We start from the raw sequence: 25,534 nt of genomic DNA, 5'->3' as shown, positions 1-25,534 counted from the left end.
TAGCGAGGAGGTTGACCACGTGTACAAAGCACAGTTTGTTCCTGAGTTCGCCCATTCCTAACTTTTATGGCTACATGTAGCCACAGAAGTGCAGCAGATCCTGTTGCGGCCTATTGTAGCACGTATTTGATAACCAGCCATCTCTTAGGGAGACATCATTCAGTGTCATGTATTGGGTTAGTGGGCAGGTTACAAACATATGTTATGACCAAGGTTATTCCACCAGGAAAACTTAAGTGATCATGTAGCTTGGTTTTTTTCTATGGCATTATGCTTGCCAGTTCAGATGAGAAGATGTGATATCTTCAGATTTAGCAATTAAAAATATCTGCATAAAAAGATACACTTCTTGCAATGGTATTAGCTTTTACCTAAACCCTAGCCTTAGCATTATGTCTGGAAAGGTCTTCTGGCTTAACCTTGCCTTTTCAAGCCCACAGAGCTATTCATAGCGGTCTGAGCTCTTACGGTTACCAGAAGTGTAAGGATTCTGGTTTAAAAACATGCAAGCAATTTTACATCTGTGCTTCAAGTTTATCTGGAAGCAGTGACAGATTCTTAATAATTTCAACTTCGTTTGCAGAGCTAATCTGCAGTGTGATCCTGCTAAAGCTTCCTATCTGCCTGGAACCGAGTCAAACTGTGCTGTGACAAGCATGGGAGCAGCCGGTGTGCTGTTGGCATCAGCCTGAGCGTCTCTTCGGAAGGAACATATGTTCTCCAGTACAGCCACTTCATTTGCTCTTCCCTTGCTAACTTTTACTGTATATTTTTCCCCCTGTTGATTAAGAACTTTGACTTTCTGAGAGGTTTAAAAATTTTCCCTTATCTCTGGAGGTGGGGAAGGGCAGATGCTAAGAGACAGAAGCTTTTGTTGATGAAACTAATCAGATTTGCGTGTCCTACCTAAGAAGGAAATTAGAATAAAGACACCAGTAATTTGAGCAATGTTCTGAAAGAGCTCCATGATGGCAGGCTGTTAAAACTACACCGCTGTTCTCTGGTAAAGGAGGAAAATTAGATGGAGTTGCACTAGGTTGGTGAACCAACCTCTAAAGACTCCAGAGTCTTCGGTTTGGCTCAGAGATGTTCTCCAAGCTTGGTGGTAGCACTGGGTTTTGCAGGGGATTCCCAGGCATGTTAGCAGAAATCATAAAAATGAACAGAATTAGTGGGGGCATGAGAATGAGAAATAGATTTGTGATGAAGCTAGAAGGAAAGTCCTTTGCATATTAATGTTTTAAAAGGTAGAGGAGGAATAAGCACTGATTTTCTCCATGGGGAGTGGTTGTTTGTGGAATCTCCTGCATGTCTTTAAAATGATCGAGGAGACAGCCAGATTTGTTGCTGACACAGATCTTTTCAGGATAGCCCAAACTGACTTGAAAACTGCAAAAAGGACTTGCAAATAAAATTCACTTTAACAGCAAAATATCTTTGGGGGGGGGGATCTTCAGTGTGCTTATGTATTGTTGATCTCTAAATTATCAGGCACCACTCACAAAAAAGGATCCAAGGATTTGAGGTATTGTGTATAGGTCTGAAAACATCAGTTCACATCTCAGCATGGTCAAAAAAGGCAAACGGGATGTGAGTAATTATTAGGAAAGATATACAGAGGAAACCAAATGACACCATTATACTGCTGTACAAATCCCACCTGTGCCTCAGAATTACACAGGGCACGAACCTTTGCTCACTCTGTCTTGGAGAATATCATGGGAGCAATGAAGGGATGGGAAGAGGAGATCTGGGAGCCAAAATTTGGGCAAATACTCTTTTAAGAATTTCAATTATTATTATTAATAAGAATTATGAAGAATTAAAAAGAATTATTAATAATTTCTTATTCAAATGGGAAGAAAACAACTGAAAGGGCTGCGATCAAGTCCTCTCTGTTCACAAATAGGAACAGGGAATGAGTAAATAACTGAAAAATGTTCAAATACTTGAAGGAAAAAAAAAACCACAAACATTAAAATAGAAGGAACGATCCTTTCCCATGCATTGCATAAAGAAGCTGTGAAGCTCCTTGGCAGAAGATGCTTCAATCGATCATTCAATCAATAAATTAGGAACCTCATCCAGAGATGATCTGTCAGAGGTTATTTAACTTGATAATAGCTATTGTGGCTAAGATGCCAGGTAAATATAGTGAGAAAGAGGTGCTAGTCTGGTATCCCCCCTCAAATTTTTTACTGGCAGCATGTGATCACACAATGCAGGCGGATTTATAATGAATCTCTCTGGTCTGTATACCTCTTAAAAAAATAGCTTTTCTCTCTCTGCATTTTCCTTCCTGCTATTGTGCTTCAAGCTGTTCAGAGGAGGGCTGTGTCATTATGTGAATTTACAGAAATAGGCATGTTGGGACCCTCCTTCTTGTTGGATTCTTCGCTGTAATCCCTGCAAAGGGTACTGATGGTAATAGCTTACAAGGACAGATGGCACTGAGATATTTGCAACATTATTTGAGACAATAAAGTCTGTTTTGTTCTACACAACCTCAAGAGCCCAGGTACAAGGTCTCTTGCAGTCAGCTTTTTCCATGTGTCCCTGAATGAGTTGGAACAAGAATGCAAAATGTGATTTAACAGTTTCAGTGGTTGTCCTCAAAAGCAATGGCATTTTGGCGGCGTGGGATCCCATTGCGTGCATTTTTTTCCTGAGCTTAGGTATCTTCCGGAGTGAAGGCACTTTGCACGTTGTGAGTTATTCTAGCAGTGATTGCTTTCAGAAGTGTGAAAATTTCTGTTTATTTCTACCGCTTGCTAATCCTGTTTTGGCTGGTGCAAACCTGCAAGGAGTAGTTCGCTCCATGGGATGTGTTACTCGGAAATGATCCATACTATTGCTGAGATTTGGGAAGTGCTTTGATCCGCTTTGTGAAGTGCTTCACTTGCAAAGCAAACCTGGTGCGTGTTTTGCTCGCTGCCAATGTGGTGCAAAGGAGGAAAAAACACTCAGCTGTTTTATCTTATCCCTTTGCTTGATATGGACAATTTTGCCTCTTGTATGTTTGCTAGTCTTCAACCTGGGAAGTTTCAAAAAGTCTGTCTTTGTCGGTATAAGCTAAGCTCCATCATTCAGCATCAGGCGAATGTGTTCAGAGCAGATGTCCTCCAAATTGTCCCTGCTCTGTGTGGTGGGTGGCAGATGAGCCAGGAGCGTGTACGCAGAGCAGATGAGTTATTTGACTGCTTAAAGAGGAAATTAGAAGAAGGATGGAGCCGGCTGCCAGGCTCACAAATGAACCATGTAGGGGTTGCTGTATTGTGATGTGCCTCTTGTCATTGTCAGTGTCCAGCAGCAGCTGCTTCAAAAGCAAGGTTGAGGAAGGACTCCAGCAAGTGTCTCATGGCCAGTTCCCATGAGAAGCCAAATTTTGGGGGAGGGCTTTCAAAAAGATGGGGTCTCGTGTACCTTTGAGGAAAACAATTGCCCTTTTAGTCCCTTGGATGAGCAGTGGTTGAAATAGGATTCCCTAGAGCTTCCTGTTGGACGGTGGTCCCTGACTGCTGCTGGTTTAAGGAATTTGGCCTTGGTTTTTCTAGTCTACCTTACTGTAAGGCTGGGGGAAATGAGCACATCTGCCTGCACAGTAAGCTTTGTGCTAAGCAGCATTACAATATTGCAGAGAGTGCAGAATGCTAAATTTTAAACTAGAGGAGAGACCTTCATCCGTCAGGTCTGAACAAGACAGACATCCTGTGGACAAAAGAAACATTTCATTAAAACAAACAAAAAAACCACAGTAAAACCCATCTAATGAACACACAAACGAGCAACTTTGTGATGGGCAGACTTATATATGCATTCCTGGGGACTTTTGTAGTTTTACTTTGAACTGGGAGAGACTCCAGGAGCCATAGCATCTCTTTCCATAATCCGTGTGAGAAATATAACTTAAAATGTGCTGTAAATTTTAGAAAGGTTAAACACCTTTGGAATAGCTAAATAAATCTTCTCTTCATGGTACAATAATTTAGCATCAAGGCCTGCATCTGGAGACAGAGGAACAAATTGTGCTGCTTCTGTTTTTCTGCTGATGGACCTGATTTCTGTCTGGTAGCTGTTCCATATGGCTTATTACTTTTACTACCTTTTCCATATTAATAGCATCCTTGCTTTCCTGACGTATATTTCTTGTGAGAGCTGTCAATTCCTCTTACCCTCACTAGTGAACGAGTCTGGCAAACATGTTTATGCGCTGGATCCACTGCCAGCTCCTCCGGAGCAAAGCGAAACTGAGGTTACTGCAGCTGGTGTCCAAATCTGCTGACACTGCACTCCCTTGGGAACAACCTGGTTTACTTAATCAGAAAGTCTACGTTGAGCCTTGTGAGGTGGAGAGCTGAGCCCACGTTGGGAAAACAGACAAGGCAGGGCAGAAGTGTGGTTCTGGGTGGTGGAGAAGAAACTTAAAGGAGAGACCAGCCCCACGGGTCTGGAGGAAAGGGGTCTTCAGGTCCCATTTGGAGTTAACAAAATGAACCCAAGGGCAAAGGCAATTTCTCCTAGACCCATTTGAATTTTAGGCTACTTGTACATTTTGTTAAAGGCTCTTTCTAGCACTGAACTGTGAAATCTAGGCAGCCAGAACTCTAATAGGATTTCTTTACAGTGTGGCAATTATGGTGATTGATATGGATAAATGTGATCTTGAAAGACCATTAATGAGACAATACAGCTCAATACTAAATCTCAAATGCATTTTGAGAATGAGAACGCCAAGGAAGATTGTGCAAGTGTGTCTATTTGCACTTGGCTCTCTCATTTTTTTCTGTTTTTTGTTCCACAAAACTTTTAGCGGTGACCTCAGCCACACTGACATGGATTATTGCTCTCTGAGAAGGCTGTGCTGTGACAGATGTGCTTACCTGCTCACACCAAAAGGATGTAAGTTAAAGTATATATGTTGCTGTCTAATATCTTTTTAGAGGGAAGTAAAAATTTTCTGGAACACTTTCAGCAGTAGCAAGAGGAAAATGCGAATCTATTACGGGAACATACAAAAAAACTGCTCACAAAATTTCGCGTGAGCAGAAGTGTAGAGATCAGGTGCTCTGCAGAAAAGCAAGATGGGCAGAGTTAGGCTGAACCATGCATTGCATCTAGTAAAGGAGTTTGCAAACATATTAATTTGGCTCTATAAACAACCAATTCAGAATTGAAATACACAACCAGTTCTTTGCAAATCTTTGTGAGCTGGGAAAACTGACCTGTAGCAAATTTCTCATCTAGCACCAGCTTCTTTCCAAGCTTCACCATCTCTGAAAACCTGCTAACCTCAGCCTGCTTTCCCTCCAGCGCTGAGTTAGGTGAGAAAAAATATTTGTGCAAGAGGAAAGCATCGTCCCAGGTGCAAATGTCGAGCTCTCCCCTTCTCCTGGAGCTCCTGGCGGCTCCTGCTGAACAGGCTGCACTCCCCTCTGCTGGAGGGAGGCTCAGAGCTTGGCAGGAGAGGAGCTGCCTTGGCTTGCCAGGGGAAGACAGAAACCATGCTCTCGCCTCAGCGAGGGAGGTTTTTTCTTGCACTGACTGCTGAAGAGCTTGGTGAGAGGCGGAAGATGCTGTGTCCTGTCCCTGGCAATGCATGCGTGCAGCTTAATGACTGTATTTTGCTGGCATGGATTTCTTACTCTTGTCACCGTGAGATTTTTCTCTCTCAAATACTATATTTAACCTGATGCTTTGTCATGCTGCTGTCTCTGAACAACAAGCAGACATCTTTAGCAAGCTAGCTGCAGTATTTCCCAGATCTATGCCCTTTAATAATCTTACTAGATTTTTCTTGCTAGTACGTATTATCATACCTTTATCCAAATCATGGAAAGATCTCATGTGATTTCAGTCTTCTCAGTGTGTCTGGACATGTTTGGAGTTGGAGTGCTCCAGGATTAGAACTAGCACGAAACAGTGGTGGTAGAGAAGATGGAGGTACACTCGGGAAATAGGAGTATTTATTTTATTATAAAACCTCAAGAAATTCAAGCATCAGAGTTTGAGTGTGACATCAAACGTATCACAACCTGGATCACCAAAATTTACCCTGTTACCAGATGCTGAGCTCCAAACAGGTCTGTCTCTCTCCAGTGAGACATGCTGGGTTGCTCTGAAGTTGCCAAGCACTGTAGACTTGTCCATTGCTCTGACTGTACTCACAGTAACAGCCAGAAAAAAGAAATCACAGAGAAAAAAGCATCAGTTTTTAATTCTCTTTTGGAAGAAGGACCTTTAACCTGCTGGAAGAAAGAGCTCATTAGGACCCACTGTCTTCTGGTGATGGTACTTCTAGCTAGCAATTATCTTGAGGGTGGGAACCACTTCACACAGGCTGTCTTTCCTGATGCTTCCAGGTTTCTAGGACAGGAACATTCATTGCACTTGCTGGTTCATCACTCATTGTGTCCACGTTTTCTTTTTTTTTGGTAATTGCAGCTCTTCACTGAACATCTTGAGTGTGGCTGAAATTTCTGCACAGGGACTAATGCTGAATTGGAAGAGACAAAACCGTATTGTCTCATGCTAAAGCCACTTTATTTTTCATTCAGGCCAGAAATATTTTTCTCCCCCCTGTGGGATAAAAGGAAAAGTCTCAGTAGGACAGTGTATTTGGGGTTTGGCACTGGAGACTGACTTGGGAGAACGTGGCGTTAATTCTCAGATTCCTTGCTGTTGTTGGTACAGCTCTAACCATTTGCTTTATTTTAGTGATGGTACTTTTCATTGATGATATGTCAAATTCAGCAAAACAAGTTGTACTGGAATCTGTTGTCCTTGGATCACCCCTCTGAGTTCAGGTGTTAGATTGGACAGACACTGCAAATAAGAAAACGGTGACTTCTCACCAGAGTGATGTGCTGTAGCCTGACATTAAGACTTCTTGGAGCTCTCCTTAGTACACTGTAAAAAAATCTGTGGTATAGAAATATTTATTAAGGAATTTCTTTAGCCCATGTTGGCTTTCTGGTGTTGGAAACTTGCCTGACACATATTGAATTATATTGGAATATTGCCATTACTTCGCTGAAAGCTGGATATGACATTTTTTTCTTAACATCCATTTTGATAATCTTAAACAGTCTTAGAAATTGAGAAATGAGAGCTGTCTTTGGAAGCATGTGACTAGTGACAAATGAATCAGCACTTCTAACAGGGTCAGTAGGATGGCTGTGGATTGCAAGAACCCTCCAACTGCCTGTTCTGCTGGTTTGCAATGTATTAATGAGGAACCACTTGAAAAATTTCTGTATTCAGGCAAAACAAAGGGAAAAAGTATGAAGAGGGAAATACTCATCACTGGATATTTTCAAAACTTGACTGGGCAAGGGCATGGGCAACCTGCTCTAGCTCTGAAGCTGCCCTGCTTTGAGCATCAAGTTGGACTAGGGACTCCTCAGTTAATCAGTGATTCTGCAAATTTTCCTGAATAAGTTCTCAAACTAGAATCTTTTTTTTTCTAAGTATTGTCATGGCCTTGGATGTGGCAGGAATGAAGCAGAAGGTCAGGAGCTGTCTCAGCCAGGCTCACCTTAGTTCTAGGCTGAGAAAATCATAAGCTTGGGTATGATGCTCATAATCCTACTTCTTTACTGAAAGGGGCTATGGAGCCCTGGTGGTGAAAGACTGTGCAGAATCCCTGATCAGAATCAAAACAGCAGTGCTCCTGCTTCCAAGGGATCTGCAGATCTCACAAGCAAGATATATTGCAGCTGTAACAGCAAATGTTATTCGACTGTATGTCAGCAGAGTTACATTCGATAATGGAGTTGTCGAAGCTAAATCAAAATCGGTCCCAAGAGAATTAATTCTGGCCTTTCCTACATAGGAAGAAAAGAAATGAACATATAAACATCCACTTATATAAAATTTGACTTGGACATCAAAAGCCTTCGTAAATATCCACAAACATTTCTTAATAGGTCTTATTATCTGTTGAAGGCTGTGCCGGGGAATGTGAAATGCCTGAAAGCAGACCTCAGCAGATGTGTGGCACACAGCATGCTGCCCCATGTGAAGGAAAGGCTGAGCCAAAGTCCTTTTTGGTGACACTGACTTCTTCAGGAGCTTTAACATATTTATGTCAACAGGTATAGGAGCTCACCAGCACCCTTACTTGCCTAAATTATTTCTCAGCATTTCCAGTCTTAATGGGGGAAACATTATGGTGTCCAAATACAACAAACTGTTGAAAATCTCACGCAGGACCAAAGGACAGAGGACGTGCTCTAAGGATTAAAAGCAGTGAGTGTTCACTAAAGTCACTGTTGGGACGTCTACTGTCCACAGGGCTATGCAGCAAGTGGTAAGAGTCCACCCGTGTCCCAGGAGAGTGTCTGTAGACTGAGGACAGGCATAAGGGTGCAGCCTGGCTGGGTAGATTTCCAGGCTATTTATACCAGACTGACAACTAAGATGTGTAAGTTCATTTTAAGGCAGGGTATATGCTGAATGTCAGAAGTTCCTTGTTAATATGTTGAAGTGTGGGCAAGGGCTCAGATGCCTGTGTGGTGGGAACAAAAGCAGAACCATGCCTAAGCCCTCAAAACCAGGCACAGGACGAGCAGACAGCAACCTCCGAGCATCACGGGACATCCTCCTGCTGCTTCCTCAAAGCCCTTCACGCTTACTGTTTCATCAGTTTCTGAAAATCAGCCACCTCTTTTTCTGTGTGGCCTCTCTGCTTGCTTTCCAGTGTTGATCAAGTGTCATTAAATAACCAAACCACAACCTTTTCAAAGCATTTAATCTTAAATAAATTCAAGGTTCTAAGTCACACTGTGTAAAAATGACCGCTTCACCCGATTGGCTTGAAAACTAGAGCTGCCCTTCAGAGAAGGAAAAAGGACTTTCAAATTATTGAATATTCTGGACAGGTTCACTTATTTCCTCCTGCCATTTTAAAGGGCTCAAAACAGGCCTGTATTGTGGAGTTATTTCTTGGTATTGTGGAGTTTTTTCTTGGTGCTCTTCTTCGGGAGCTATTCTGGAAATACTTTACCTATGAAATATCAGTCTTGACTTCTCTTAGTTTTCAGGCGATTTGCACGATTTTGCATCTCTTACATGTGTAGTACACTGTCTCCCAGAGCAGGGACCCGGGATGCTTTTCTGCCTGCCTTCCCTCTGCTGCCTTGTTCAAGGGGTTCCATTGGGGCTTGCAAACTTAACTATAAGGCGAGGATGCAGTGCCCTGTCCTCAAATCTCCAGGTTCCTCTAGCCAACATCACCCTCTTGAATGTTGCCTGGAATCACTCAAATTCTCAAAAATTCTCAAAATCTCGATGAAAGTTCTGTGAAAGGCTTTCCCCCCATGCAGAAAACCACCTCTACCCAATTATCTGGCCTAGAAGGGAGCTTTAGAGGCTGTTTCAGAATATGAAAACGAGTCACCACCTGTAGTACCTGCACTTCAAACTCAGTGTCTGTATTTCAGAAAGGACTAGTGCTAGGTGATAAAGTTATCTATTGGTACGTGCACAGTACTTTGCTCCTGAGCCTTTTTCCTGACACTGCCTTGCAGCGGATTACTTTGAGGAAGATGGTAAATTGAATTCATCCTGTGAGGAATCTGCATTCAGAGCCTTCATTCACTTATTAAAGCAGAGTCAGTGTTTAACTTTTCTTCGATGCAGTATTAGAGGGAAGTGAATGAATTATTGAATGAACTATCTTCAAAAGTTCCCTGAGGCTTATATCATCCTGCACTTATCAAAAGTACGATGCCTGCTGTGCTCAGATAATCCATTTATAAAGCTTTTAAAAATATTTAAGGGTGAACATTGTCTTTCTTAAAGGCTTTTCTAAAAAAAAAAAAGTTTTGTTTAATTGGGAATAGGAAACTGACAAAATCTCATTGTTTAAAATATTTTTGAGGCTTGCTCCCAATTCCCAACAGCCCCCTCTATTCTTCAAACTGTATTTTTTTCATAATGTTATTTTGAATAAGATAACTTATCTTCAGTTTGCTATCTCTGGTTACCGGATGTTGTTCAGGCTTCATCGTACACCTAGAAATCTACCCTGCGATCCAGGATGTGATAAAACTGCTGCCTGCTGGCAAGTGTGCAGGGTGCTAAGGCGAGGCATTATCACACATTATAGATTCGCAGAAGTGTTGGTGGGAAGGACTGCTGGCGATCTGCAATCTAACCACATATCGCAAACGCTAGATCAGGGCAGCTGCAGCGTTACCACAACTGGGGATTTTCCTCTCAGCCTCCCTGGTCACCCAGGGGAATTTCTGGGGAAGAAATTTCTCCGGATGCCCTCCGATGCCTCGTCTCCTAAGAACATTGCTCATCGTTGCTCTAGCTGCCCTTTATGCAGCTGTTGGCTGCTATCTGATGTCTCCTCACCCTCCTCTTCACTGACTGTGCAAGCATAACTTTGCAATGCTTTTTTTTTCTGAATTGTGCTGCTTTGTCATCGCTATGGATAGGGTGGTGAGTATTGCCTCCTCCAGATGTTTTGTCCTTTTCCTGCAATTGTTGGATTTCAGACTGCTGCTTATAAGGGTCGGTCCCTAAACTGACAGTGAAATTCAGCTCAAAGTTTCAAGCTGTGTAGCCAGGCAGTGTGTGTCCAGTTGCGGGGGCTGATGACCTAGAATAGATATTGCTTCCAGGTGAAATTTGAAGTCAGTTCAGTAAAAGCTTAGTGCATGTAAAATATAAGTGATTTCATTAATGCTGTTGACTTAAAACAGACATAAAGCTTATTGTTTGATCCTGACTTTTAAGCTGGGACTGTTTCAAACATTGAAATATAAACTTAATTTTGTATTGATTCAAACCTTTTCCCCCGCTTTTGCTGTTTTTACAGAATGAGCTGAAAGTATTTGGAAGTACAAAAGGCTGAACTGTCCTGCATGTGCTGGGACTGCTCTCTCCCCTAGCAGGAGGGAAAACACTTGTCTGTTAAAGACAGTGAAAGGTGCTCTTACAGCAGAATGAACAACACTGATGTTAGAGCATGTGGAATTAAGCTGAAGGTAAATGTGACTTTTAAGTGCTTTTATGTTATCCCAGCTCCTTGAGGGCAAGTGACTAAATGACTGCATGTCTAATAAATAATTATCAACCTAAATTGAATAATAAATCCCGTCACATAAAATCTAATTTTTCGTACTATATATATATTGCAGTCGCTCCAGTTCTTCCTATGGTCCATCAAGTTGCAAAGATGTCCGGTATGAATGGATAGGAGTCATTTGCCTTGATTTAGGGTTTTCATCTGCTGCACAAGCTGGAAAATTAATTGAAATGGGTGTTCACACTTCAGGGGAAGCAACCCTCAGCTGATTGAGAGACATGACAACAACTTCCAGTTTGTAAAGGGCGGCCTTCAGATGACTATGGCTTCTGATTCCTTGAGGGAGCAGCCCACTCACATTTCCACAGCCTCTCTTTAATGGTTTGCTCCTTCAAACAGTGGAGGAATGCTTCTTACCAAGGCATTTTCAGTGTTTTTGGGCACTGTTGTCATTGGATTCCTAGAGGAGTTGAGTGAATGAGTCCTGAAGGTGTAGAATCAGAAATGTCTATGGGAAAGACTCCAGCACCTCTGTGAATTCTGGAAACATCCATGACAATGTGAGGGATGCTAAGCTCTTCTCATGTTCTAGTTTGCTTGTGAACACACAAGTCTGGCAGTTCTGCAGATGCTTGGACATCAGCTGGCACCTTTTAAAACTCCTCTGAGCCTGTTGACATCGCAATCACCAAAGATCTTGAAGTAAAAGTGCAAACAGAAAGGATCGCCCCAAAACAGGTGATAAAGTTGATTTGCTGATGAGGAAAGATGAGTCTTGTATTATGGACGTGTTGTATGTGACCAGAAAAGGTGTCTGCACCTACAGAGACACCAAAAATGGGCTTCAGAGGAAGGTGAGAAGAACTGTGTGGTAGACCTCATGGGTACCTTTGAATATTTGAAAAGCCTCATCTCATGGAATACTGCTTTCTCACAAAGGTTTGTTGAGTGGATGAAACTGGAACTGGCTGCCCTGCTCAAGCAGGAAAACCTGCTGAGGATATATAAAACATAACAATTTATTATATCCTGGAGGGGGGCGTAAGCCACCCAAATTACCTTTCTCTTGGGAATCAGAAGGTCACGGTTTAACATGTACACAGTACAATCTGACCAAATCAAGCATCAGTGTTTTATTATTGATTTTTGGCTATCCATTTAGCTTTTAGATGTTAGATGTGGGATGAATACTTCATATGTTTCACTAGAATCTGGCGTTGCAAAATAACATTTAACTGAAATCCCAATTTTTCAATGCAAATCACTTAATATTTAATTGTGCCTGGCCTAGGCACTTCTGACGTCCCACTATGCCTGTTTTGTTTGTGACCCACAGGGTTCCTCAGCAGGCTGAATAGCTTCTGACTCATTTGCATCCACTCAAGCTTTGCAAAGCTAACCAGAAGTATCCACAGATATTTTGCAAATAAAACCTGTGGACTCAAGCCAAGGAGACCAAAGACACTCTGCAAACTCCCTGCCAGATTTTGGGTAATGAGGAATGTTCATGGAAAGCAAAAACACTGCTCTCAGTCAAGGGATGTGTTTCATCTATTCTGGAGGATTTTGGAGTCATAATTTGAAGATGCAAGGAAGGCTGCTCTAGGAGTGGAACAGGAGAACAAAACTCTCACAACAAAGAGCTGCAAAAAGGCCAGTTACTCTGAGCATCAAGGGTGGTGAGGAAGGGAGTGAGCTCACTGGTCTTCTTGCAACCCACCAGCTCAACAGCACCTGGGCAAGGAAGTGTCTATCTGTGCCCCTCTAGAAAAAGACTACTGGGAGGGCTGCTGATCAGCAGTGCTCTCTCAGGAATACCCTCCCACATCTGCATTGCCTGGAGAATGGGGCTGATATGTAGTTTCAAGTCCTCTCTTAGAAGCTGTCCAAGCTAGTGTTCCTCAATGGCTAGTAGAGGGTGAGGCACAGCAGTGTGGGTATTTTCCATATATTTTTCTTGTCCAGCATCACTTTTTTCTTAACGGCTCACTTTCTGCATTTTTTTCACCTGCTTATCATGTTCTGGTTCTATGCTTTTCCACCTAGACCTGCATCCCTCTGGCTATTTCTCCTCCATCTCTTTCTTTTAATTGGACTGACCAAAGCCCTGTCACAGTCTTTTTAGATTGCAAAAGAGGAATTGCCCTGCCACAGAAATGCCATGTGATATGTAAAATCCTGCCTCTCTCCAAGACAGGTTGCTCTTCTGTTGACCCTGGGGTTGTCAGTATTGTATCCTGAGGGTATGGGCTGTGCTCAGCTTACCTCTAAGGGGAATTTTACATTACGGGGTCAGCAGTCAGTGGGACCCAAATACTGCATCAGGTGGGAGTCAGTCTAGAGACCTCCAGCAGCCTCTCCCCACTTTCAGGGCTGCAACCTGTTGCTGCAGTAGTCTAATCCATCACAAGAAAGGAACAAGCTTTTTCTGCTTTTTGACAGAAACAGTCAGATGATCTGCTCCTGATAACTACGGTAGGTCTGGAGCTATACATTACAAATGAGATGCTGTGATGACTCTATTTGCTCTTATGGAGAACTTTGCCAGGTCTGGCAATGCTAAAGGAAGCAGGGAAATGAACGTATCTGCACTCACTGAGGCTGTTTTGAATTAACTTTCTATTTCTTTTTATTTCCCTGAGGCAAGGTCACATGAAGGTATTGGAAAATTTCAAGGCAAGGAAACTCAACACCTCAAACTTTCTATAAAATAGAGTTTTATATATATAAAACCCCGGGATATTTGGCAGTCTGGCTAATCTCTAAGCAATAACTAAGGTTTTAAATGCTTTCTCAGAAAACCTAAAGGCTTTAATTCTGGCAAAACGATGTCAACACACTGTCAGTTTCCTCCTGGTAGGTAATTACAGAGAGCAATAAATATTTTTGAACTCCTAGATGTGGGCTACATCAAGGGGAGAAGGAGAGAGATTTGAAGTTGTTAAAGGCTGTCCATCTCCTGACTTGGAAAGATAAGCATCTGGCAGGCACTTCAGCTGTCAGGACACATATTAGTATAGTGCATCCAAGATGCTGTAAGCTTTGTACAAATAGCTTGCCTCCACGTTGCAAAGCCCAGGTTTAGTGAAAGTTTTGTAAGGGAGCCGGTGGCTGTGATGATGAGATGTGTCCTCCTGCCTGTCTGGGCAAATGGGTGATGAAAGCATGCTGGAGAGAGTTGTTTGGAAGCCAAAATGGAAATTTTAACTAAAATAACCATGTAAATGTACTAATATAGTGCTGTGGTCAGAAATATTCACCTTGAATTAGATAGAAGTCTGGGCACTGAATGAGGTGTAAGAGAAGACAGTGCTGTGCAGAGACGGGTGTTTCAGGAAGTATTCTTATCACATTTAAAATATATTTTTGTGTTTATATGACTGATACCACTTTTTCATGACATGCAGAAAGTTCAAGATATCTATGGGGTGAGAGAGTTGTTGGCCTTTCTAGAAACTGTTTTACATTTTTTAATGTGGTTTCTGGTCAGAGCAGCAAATGGACATGCTGTCATTTTTTCCCCTTGTTCACCTGTCTACCTTGCAAGCTCATAGCTCTTGAGTCCATTTGCCAAATTCAATGAGATCTGACCAAAGGGAAGAGATTTCAGAGCTGTCAACTTAAATTATATTCCAGTTAGCTCCTAGCTGCTGCATTACATTCTGTATGCTTAATGAAAATTGGCATTTACATGGAGATAATGGCTCCATTTTGGGCTCGTGTCTGCTGGAAAAAAGGTTGAGAATGGCAGTTGCCCCTCCCATGTAAGTGTCATTTGTCCTTCAGAAGCCAGTCCAAAATTTTTTTCTGAATATTAAGTATTTTCCAGTTCTTGAAAGTTTCTGAACTTGCTTTTGTAATTTGTTGGTATTAATCGTAGATGGGAATCATAGATTCCACCATGATGACATGAGGGTATTGTAGATTGCATCATGATGATATGAGGGGAAAGACAGACCTTTATTTGGCTGAATGCTGACTTTCTTCCCTTTCAAAACCTTCTTTCATTGAGCGTATTGTAAGCCAGAGAAACAGGCAAGAAAACAGTGAGCAAAAAGGGAATGGAAATAATGTTGCTAGGGCAACTTTCTCATGGTTTCTAAAGATGTATATATATTTAAAATCCTTGAAAAACATTAGTCTTGCTTATTTCTTAATACGTTATTTTGATCTCTCTGTTTGGGGGTTGCTTTGCCATAGCATGGACAGGGTTGGAGGTGGGAGAAGACCTCTCTGCGAGGAGAGGGGACCTGCCCTTGAGCTCTAGGAGCTGCTTGCAGTTATCCAGGAGAGCAGCAGTCACACTAGTTTTCATGCTGAAAACAGTCCAGAATGAATTATTCACGGATATCTTTGCACTCTGTTTTTGCAAGGGGAGCTGTGGTGCTCTCTGTAACTGCACAGCAGCTGCAATAAAGCTCTACCAGTTACTCATTTATTCTCCTCCCAGATACATGATCTAAAAGAGTATTTCTAGCATGCCTTGCAAGAAGAAAGTTTTGTTGATTAAAGTTTTCATCTTGCCTGGTGTGGTTAAGTGCAATTACGAAATCACATTTGTTCCTTCTAGAGCTGTGGGAATGTGTTTTTTTCCCAAATAGGGAGATTCTAAAGCCATAAAAAAAAAAGGAAAATATTTGGCAAACAGAAAACTTGAAATAATTCTGTGTTTGTAAAATTACATTTTTTTGCTTTGATAGTAGGTGATTTCTTTACTTGAAACAATTAGGTTGCATGAAAAATATAGGAAAAAATGTTATGACTGAAGGTACACATTTAATCCTGAAAGTGCAGAGAAGGGAGCTTGGCATTTATCTGAATTATGTAACCAATCCCTCAGCGGAACTGAAAAGATTTTCAGGAGTACGTCAGTCCCCAGATTTCTTGCAAATCCTTATAGGAGCACAAAAATTTTCAGAGCTTGAGGATGCTATGTGCCCCTTCCTACAAAAGTGCACCCTCTGTTTTTCTGGAGACACGCTCTCAAGATGTTCACGTGCCTCTTCACAACAGCACTTGTGGTCACAGAAACCCAGGCTATCGCTGATGAGAGTAAATCCCCTACTGCAGCCAGTATATTGCAACAGAAACTGTGCTTCCTCATCTTTCTGATTCACCTCACCTTAAAAATGAAACTGGTCATTTCCCAGCATTTCCCAGCCCCACAGGAATAGTGGGAGAAGTATGGAGCCAAATGGGTAGCTCACAGTAGCAAAGATAACTTGTTCACCTTGCTGAACTTGCTGAAAAGTCTTGTCCCCAAGTGTTGACCATTAATTTCCTAACAATAGCTAGGCATAGTCTAGAAGAGATGCTGAAAATAGGAACATTTGCATTAGTGGTGCAGACCATCCCCAGTCTAAATTGTTTGTCTGTGAAAGCACCCCTAGCTGCAGAGCACCAGGAACTGGGAGCAGAGGCTGTGAGGGATTTCAGAGTGGAAAAGGAAGACAAGACTGCAGTACAGGTACTGTGCAAAAAAGAAATTGGAGATATTTGTGGAATGAAAGGAAGGATAGGTCGCAAGCTGTCCTCATGCTCACACCATTTCTGCAGTAGAGGGTCTTTGGATAACCTGCTTTCAAAACTTGTGGTTCTTGCAAAGCCTGTTGTGCACAAGGACTATGCCTATCACCTTACTCAGTGTTATGTTTTGAGATCTTGTCTCACAAAATGATCAATAATGTTAACATGAGCAAACTTCAGATGTGGCTTCAGCAATTTATTGTCTTGCAGCAGCTTCCTACAACCATTGGCTCCAAAGTCCCTTCTTCTGGGTGATGGTGAGGGAAATGCCTGCACATGGGGCTTTCCTCACATCACCGGGTAAGCTCATAGCAGCCTTCAGGAGATGCTGCCCCTGACCAGAAGAGTTTTCGGGTTGAACAGAGGTGAATTGGAAGAAGAGTGAGAAAGAAATGTTACGTACAGGGCCCCAGTGCTGAAATAAACCAAGAAAGGGAAGAAATTCTTTATTCAGAGGGTGGTGAGGCCCTGGCACAGGCTGCCCAGAGAAGCTGTGGATGCCCCATCCCTGGAGGTGTTCAAGGCCAGGCTGGGTGGGGCTTTGGGCAACCTGGTCTGGTGGGAGGTGTCCCTGCCTATGGCAGGGGTTTGGGAATTGGAGGGTCTTAAAGGTCCCTTCCAGCCCAAAACAATGTTGGGATTATGTGAAAACAGGTCTGCAAAGTCTGACTTTCTGCACCAAGTTTTGCTTCTTCTTCAAACAACCAAGGCGCCGCAGTGCCCAGATCTTGTTTCTGTTCTTCCATGCTTAAACTCTTTCCATCCCTCCACTACCACGTCTGGTTTTGCTGTGCTAGTGATGGAAAATTTACTGTGGAGCAGAAAGTCTTATACAGAGAACGTTTGGCAGTTTGTGCCTCAATTTCTCCTGTGGTAGGGATAACACTACTGAAATAAAAAAAGCACTAAAAAACAAACTGCTAGATAAGAACCAAGAACATAAGCTTTTAAAGACAGTTTCTGGACTCAGATGTTTTTGTCTTGTATAGTTCTTGCTACAAAATTCACAGTTGCAATACTTTGGGAATACGAGATTGGACTATTTATGAATAAGGACATCCTCCTAGGGCAAACCCCCAAACCAGCTCTAATGCAGTATGTGCAATGGCAGGAGAAATTGCTCCCGTCCCTGTAGAAGGAGATGGCACAAAGCCTGGGGTGCCAAACATTTGTGAGTGCATGGGTGCAGGGTGAGTACACAACAAAACGTGGGGGAGGAAGGTGTAGAAAGGAGCTTATGTGAGCAGATGTTGCCTCAGTCAGGTAAAGCTTATTAATTCATTTATCATCTGAGCCGATCAGTGCTACGTCTGTCTGGGAATATATGGTTTATAGGGGAAAAAAAAAAGATATGCAGCTGCTAGTCCCACTGTGAAAAGGATTTAGTTCAACTGGCTAGGTATAATCACTGCTCAGCTCTGAATTGTTTTTTTCAGGGATAGTTTTGCATATCTGAAAGACTGAAAGAGATCCTGTGTTATCTCATTTCTCTCTGGGAGATTGATGTTGATTTTAAATTTAACTTAAGATGAAAACATCTGTTATTCTTCAGAGTAAATATGTTCTGATACCCTCAAATTGATTGAGAATCAGACAGTTCAGAATACATAAACTGAAGGCTTTTTAAGTCAGTACTGTTTATACTTGGAGCAGAAGTAACGATATTGTTTCCCACTCTTATGAGTCATGACTAGAGGTAATAAACTTCTTTAGAATGTGATGATGATTGAAAATGAGTTGTAGATGTTCATACATTTTCAGAAAAAAAAAGAAAAAAGCATGTTATAGACTGTTGGGATTGTTATCATCTTATGAAAAATTCACATTCGCCCTATTAGCTGACTAGAGCCTACAGCAGTGTCTGTAATTGCAATTGTTATGCTAAGTCATTATTTACATTGCAGTTGTACCTGGAGATCTTAAGCATGCGTTTGGGTCTGATTACGTTATGTGCAGGCACATGGGAAATATAAAGTGGGATGTCATCTCACAGCCAGTTTCATTTAATCTGCTCCCCAGCTGAGAAGGAAGGGCAAAGGGCAGTCTATCCCTTTGACAGTTACATTGGGTGCCCCAGGCCTTGGCTTGTCAGCATTAAATTGTGGGTTTGAATGTCTCCTCTGAGGGACTGGGTGCCCAACAATTCTTCTTGGTATAAAGTAGCTTAGTTTGAGCCATCAGACAAACCTAAATGATTGTATGTGATGGGACTCAGTAGGTCAGGTAGATGATTGGGCTTGATAATCTTGAAGGTCTTCTCCAACCTGAACCATTTTGTGATCCGTGATGTGCTAAATGGTCAGGCTGGCCTGCTTGACTAAAACCCAGGGGTGGTGTGATGCAAAGCCAGGGCAGCACTGCCTGGTTAACCTAGCTTAAAGCCTGCCTTCAAAGCAAAGAGGCATTTTCTTAAATGAAAAAATTTGGAGAGTATTTCCTGCTGCCTTACTTTGTTATGACAGTCATATCCTACCCTTTCCTCTTCAAGACCTGTCCTCCTCCTGTCAGCTCTCCAATGCGGTGGCTTCTCAGTTCAGAGTAGTTTGCACTTTTATTCTACTGGCAAATTTTATTCATATGGTTTCATGATACTACAAATGCACTTTACATAGATTATTTTTGCTACGTAGGGCCCTCTATCTGTGATTATTCATACAGGGGGTGAATCTAAAGCCCTGTTGCACGGAGTGGGTTTGGGCTTCAGCAACTGAAAGGAAGCCACAGTGCAGCTGACCTGTTACTGTATGCACTGAAACGGGGTGAGACTTGTTTCAACACTGCCCCTGGTGAAGGCTGGTCTCTCAACTGCCCTTCCAAACTGTTATTTTGCTTAATTAAATGTTCCCAGATTTGACTCGAATTGGTTTCAGTTCCAGTTCCCCTTCACAGCATGCAAACTTGGTTATTGCATAAGGGTGTCAGCTCAGTCACAGCACTGAGTGGGCCAGGGAGCTTTTGGAGTAGAACAGTTTAAATCCGTAGTGTAAGTATCCGTAAACACCTGCCCAACTTCAAACATGTACCAGAACTTAGAGAAACCTACAGACTGGGCACGTGTGTGAGCACTTGGGCTGGCTCTGCCGCAGGACTGCCTTGTCTGTCTAGTGCTGCAAGGTGCCTGCTGCAATTCACGGTTTATTTCGGACGTGGCAAAGCTGGAGACCGTGTGGGTCATTTCAGACCCTTCATCTGGGTACACGGAGATGCATTCCTGGGCTATCTGCTCTCCACTGAGATCTACACCCATGCCTTTGCCAGCATCCATCTCCCTCACCTCCTCCCTGGTTCCCTGCCTTCCCCCGATTTTGCGTGCAGCTCATTAACCTTTGGCTGGGCATTTTGAAATCATTATCTTGTTTGTTCTGGTACACTATTAGGCTGTTTAGGTGGGTTTATTTTTTTTAAGCCGTTGCCTGATTTAATGAACCCCTCTGCTCTCTCTCGCTGGAGGAGTTGCTAACAGATGGCTGACATTTGTTTTTCCATTTTAAAGATTGAAAAGTAACCTAGTGGGGTTAGTGAGATGCCCAGGTGCCTCTGCTATAGCTTGGTTATTTGGTTGTATTGCTGCTCCCTCTTCCCACAAGCTCTGGGCATCCTTGCTGTCCTGTCCCCGTCAGAGGCTGCTCTGGCTTCTAGCAGTGTCTGATATTTCTACAGCCCTGTGGCAAGGGAGGACTTGCTTTGCATGCCACACAGCCAAGGCTGTGTGGGATGCTGCTTCTAACTGGAGGCTTGGCCCAGTCCCTAAGGAATTTAGTTGCAGTCCTTGGTCTGTGGGTAATATTTGGGGTTAGGGCAGTCATGTTCTTTGTTCCTCAGCAAGGCTTCTGGGTCACTGTGGATTGTTAAACAATTATTTGCTTGCTGGACCTGTGTGGGTAAAGAACAAAAGCCTCTATGTAGTGATGGTAGATAAGCCTTTCTCCCTAAGAGACATCAAACTGGTCTTACTCAACCTGTGCAAAATAAATGAATGTTCTGGCACGTATGCATATATTAAAAAAAAAAAGTCAATTGGAGCAAGGCAGATTTTTCCAATAACCTTCTGCTCTATCTATGAGAAGAAGCTGATAAATTGTGCAGGGAAAAATCCACCCCTCCCACACTGGACCTGCACATTGAGGATCTTCATGAGTGAGGTACAAAGACTTCCCAGAGAAAATCCAAACACAACAGACAGACTAGTTGCTTACTGCTGTGTAGGTGAGTCATTGCTGGTAGTATGACAGGTGCCTGCTTGCTCTTGTGGTCCCCTGACTTTTCATTATAAAGACCTCTTCACTAAAAGAGTTGCTGTCCTTTGCTGTCCTGTACTGAAATGAGGGCTGCTGGCAGTGGTGATATGGTGGTGTGTACAGACAGAATTCCCTACTGTCCCAAAAGTGAATTTGGATGTGGCCAGCCTGTTTTTGGAAGACTGTATTCCATGGTATGGATGTAGTTATTTTATCTGAATTTGGCTTCTGGGTCAGGGCATGTTTGGTTCACCAGCTGAGACAACTTTGTCCCTTTTCTATTTAAGATATTGCATGTGATCACATGGATGAAGTCTGACTTGGGATGCTTTAAAGAGAGCAAGGACATAAAGCATGTAAATAACTTTTAAGTCAAATGGCGGAGTATATCATCACTAAATACATGTAGAATTTCTGACCACCTACACCACTTTGTTTCTTTGTCAGAAAGCAAATGTTTCACTGAGTCAACAATATATTTATTTTTTCTGTAGGGTCTGCTCACGTGGAGAAAACACCATTGTTACTAGTTACTCCGCATGCTTCTGAATCTCTCCAGTGAATTTGATCCATCCCCAGTTTTGACCTGTGGCTGGCACTTTTACAGGTTGGTTACTTATTGTACACTTTTTCGGCTTTGATACTAAGACTCTGAGGGTACAGGTGAGGTGTGAAAGCTCTGCCCTGGAAGAGCAGTTATGCTGCTGTGAGACTCCTCCAACCTGTCTTGTTCCAGGCCAGCATCAGGGTTCCTGTTGATGGAGATGGCTGGTCACCACAAACTGTGATAAGCAAACAACTAAAAAGTCACACTGTTACCAGATCACTCAAAAGATTAAAAAAAAAAAAAACCACAATGCAACAACCAAATAAAATCTGGCTTTTGTACAATCCTGATATTTACCTGATACACCTTCATTCTCATAACAAATGGAAAACAAATAGCTGCTAGCTCTTTCCTTATTTCCTCATCAAAGGAGTCATTTCCCATCTTGCAGGAACTGGTTGCTGGGCCTGGTTAATCACATTTGCCCTCCATGCCTCTTATCACATTTTACGCTCCTCTTTTTCCAAATTGTGCTGCCTGGCGTTAGAAGGACCATGACAGGACACACCACAAGTACTTCCATGTCCTATAAAACAAGGTGTTTAATAAACAGCAGAGCTAATTAAGCCTCATTTCCTAAAAAAGCCTGCTCATGTCCTGTTTCCTTTATAGGCAGCTTCCCCTCTGTCATCTATGATGCTTTTAGGTAATGATGAGCTGCATCCATGCTCGTCAGGCAGCCAGCACACTTGTGCTGATGGGTTGCCAGCTGCTGCCAAGCACAGCTTATAACAGGCAGCAAGAACACTTTCTGGACTGCTCTCCTCTATCCAGATGCCAATTTTCAAAAAACTTGTACCAATGTAACATCCTGGAAACATCAGCTCTTCAGTGAGATTGATTGGCGAGTTAAAATTTATTAGAGGAGGATTGAAAAGTGCATGAATAGTCTGATCTCTTAAACATCATGGCTGTAGTGAATCAGGCCAAAAAGGAAAAGCAGCATATATTATATGAGCAATCAGGAGTGATTTCTTGTCTTTATCTCTTCCACCCCACCCCCGTTTTTTCCTTTACAGAAGATCAGATGTATTACAGCTTAAATTCTGTAATCCTTTGTTCAGGAATCAGAATCTAACTTAATGTTTTCACTTACTGCTCCTGCTGCAGAAAATATCTTAAATGCATGCTCTGCAAGAATTGTGTAACTGCTTTAGCTTGTCAAGACCCCTTGCTCTGGACTTCTCTAAAATACAGCAGTGGAGCTGAAGCTGGTTTCATTTCTGAGTGACCTGCAGATCTATACAGTGTCTGTTACAAAAGTTATCTCACTTTATCGGGACAGCAAAGAACATGTTCTTTGGAGCTTTAAAGAATGTTATTTTTGTTAGTTAATCAAGGTCTAGATGTTGAGCTTTTAGACTGTTGTCATTTAGTGTGTTGTATTTGCAGTGATACTTAAAACTAGCTATAAAAAATGTTTGCTCCTTTTAAGGGGTTGGATGGCAAATCCCATCCCACCCTTCCACTGGACATAATGAGTTGCAATTGGCGTGATTACTTTGTCTAAAGGCTTTTCTTCCATGTAAGGCATTCATAATTTGGTCCACTCACGTGTCATTGCCTGTCCATGGGGCACATTTACTTGCATACAGCACCAAGTTTATGCACCTTTTAGCCTCTGGACCCAAACTAGCGGCTTCTGGCTAGCTTAGACAAGCTCTATTCTGACTCCTGTCCTCTTTTATATCATCCTCCGTGTGTCCTGTACCATCAATATTAGGCATAACCTCAAATCGCCATACTTTTCGAAGCTTACATGCACGTCTTCTTGAATCAAGCCCCTTCCAGGAAGTATGGGCTCCTTTCCTGATTTTAACCAAATACTTTGTGGGCATCATCATTCCCAAAGCAGAATTATGATATGCCATGAGCATGACTGTCAGTCTCATCTCACTACCTTAGTTCTCTCTGGACATCATCCCAGGCTGCCCATTACTCTTGATCTACCTGCATTTGGCTAGTATTTATTTATCCCGTCTATGCTTTGTTGCACTAGAGGATATTCCTCTCCCTGCTAATAATCTCAATGGAAAAGCTGTCTTTGACTTCTGGCAGACACAGGCTCCTGAAATGGCAGTGACATTCTGTAGCAAAATGTCAGAGTTTGCAGCCATTCTTGGAATAATTTTCTGTGCAAGTTCTGCTCAGAATACAGTAACGAATGGTAATAAAAGCTGAATCAGAGATAATGATGCTCTGCAGTCAGTCCACTCCGCTCTGATATGAATGCAACCCAGTGAATGTTCAGATGCCTCACAAGATTCACATCCAAAATCCAGAGTCTTTCTTGAGTTTGATTTTCATTTAATTTTGCAAATTGCCTGGTTGCTACAAACTGGAATTCACTAACAGACAAGTCCAAGATTTGCAGAGAATGCCATGCCAGAAGGATGTGTTGATGAAAACCATGAAATGGAATGGCACAGAAGGTTGAATCCTGAGTTAAGACATGGCAGGTGACGTAGCAAAGAAGAAATGAGCAAAGAAAACCAATGAGCAGCTTCATTTCTACCTTCCAGTAGTGTAGGCTTCAGAACACACACCATGCTTTGACTTCCCCTGCAGGGAGCCTGGTCTAACAGCCAGAGATGCACTGATCATCTCGCTGTTCAGAATAAACAAAGTGGTTTTCCAAGTCATCAGATTTTCTCTCCCTGTCTTCATAAGCCCATCTGAAAAACATGAGGGTTTGTGCCAAGATAGAAGAAAAAAATGGTTACGTTCTGTTTTTCTGAATAACATGCAAACCTCTTCCCTTTCCTGAAACTTTTGTGTCTTTTATTCTTTGCTTTAATTTCAAGCTTTCTTGAAGGTCACAAAATGTCTTTGGCTTCTCAGACCTATCTTGTGGAGTCTAGCACATACAAAACCATTTGTCCTGTTTTATTAATAAGCCATACAGAACAGGCTCCTCTCTCTGAGTTGGATTCCATTTGAAATATGTACTTTCGAGTTTTATTTTGTAAACCAAGTATATAAATATCAGTGGTTGTCGTGTGGGGTGCCTTTGGGATGAAAGGCAAGAATGCAGCTATAATACATCTTAAATGATGAAGTACGTCAGTCTCTGAAGTGCTGTTAGTGTCTAATTGGAACACAATAGGTCAAAACCTTATTATTTCAACAAAAGTAAAAGGGTGGTGCAAGAGCTCTCCATGTGCATGTGGACAGCAGTGAGAGGACATGAACAAAGAGAAGATACGAGCAGGTTTGCACACTTTTTAATGCAGAAAATGCAATATGTGTATCTTTCTAGCATTACTGGAAAACAACTGATTTTTCTATTGAATTATTTCAAATGACAAAGCAAAATCTTTTACTGTAAGCATCTGGAATTGTTAACCAGTGTGTCACAGCTTTGGTAACAATTGAGAAGCATGTGAGCTTTGTATCCCACGGATCCAAGGTGCTTAGAGGGAGAGAGAGTCTCCTGCAAACCTGAATTACTGTGCTGACATCTGTAACAAAGCTGGGAAGCTCTCATTTTAAGGCGTCCATGCCTCAAGAGGGAAAAGAAAGATATGTTTCAGCACTGTTGCTCAGATTTGCTTTATGATGAAGTTTTCACAGAGCTGGGAGATTCCCTTCTGTACTGATAAATATAGCATTAACCAAAAAACCTCTAATGATTCGTCTTATAGAACAAATACACATGACAAGTAATTTGCAAAGGTGGCAGCTGAACCTACGCAAGACAGATGTCTCAGTGCTCACTGAAAGAACTTCAAGTCTGATTTTTGAGAAGAGAAAATATGAAAATATTTCTTCAAAAAAGAAAAAAGACATGCAGCTTTCTGCATTTGATTTTCCAAGGCAATAGATTGCTCTTTGCAGGAAAAAAAAAAAGTGAAAGACAGGGTGCTTGCTCACCCTGCTTTAGATAGAGTTGACATATCCTCTGCGGATTAGACAATCATTTATATTATATATAATTATATAAGCAATCAAATATATAATAAATATAAGGATTACAAACTTCTGCGAGTAGGTGTCTTGTCACAGCCTCTGCATATTTTGTGGCAGAGCGCAAGGAGGATCCAGCTAAGCCTTGTAGTTGCCTTCATTTTGATGACCCAGTAACATCTCAGGTTGTTCTGTTGACTTTGAGGGGTTTGGGGTCAG

The 25,534-nt window shown here is 42.1% G+C and overlaps 1 protein-coding gene across 1 annotated transcript in view; it reads left to right on the top strand.

Moving 5' to 3' along the window:
* Positions 1–25,534, top strand: part of LOC310895925 (uncharacterized protein) — a gene marked incomplete at its 3' end in the record, with an annotated part of 57,438 nt that overhangs the window by 3,019 nt on the left and 28,885 nt on the right. Inside the window, exons 2-5 of the mRNA XM_083827641.1 lie at positions 4,811–4,899; positions 10,829–10,997; positions 11,151–12,956; positions 21,297–21,409. The remainder of the gene's footprint in view (positions 1–4,810; positions 4,900–10,828; positions 10,998–11,150; positions 12,957–21,296; positions 21,410–25,534) is intronic.

The sequence above is a fragment of the Anser anser genome (assembly GCF_964211835.1).
Source record: "Anser anser genome assembly, chromosome: 3".
NCBI lineage: Eukaryota > Metazoa > Chordata > Aves > Anseriformes > Anatidae > Anser > Anser anser.
Note: the sequence above shows the minus strand (reverse complement) of the source record. Positions and strands in the feature narration are given on the sequence as shown.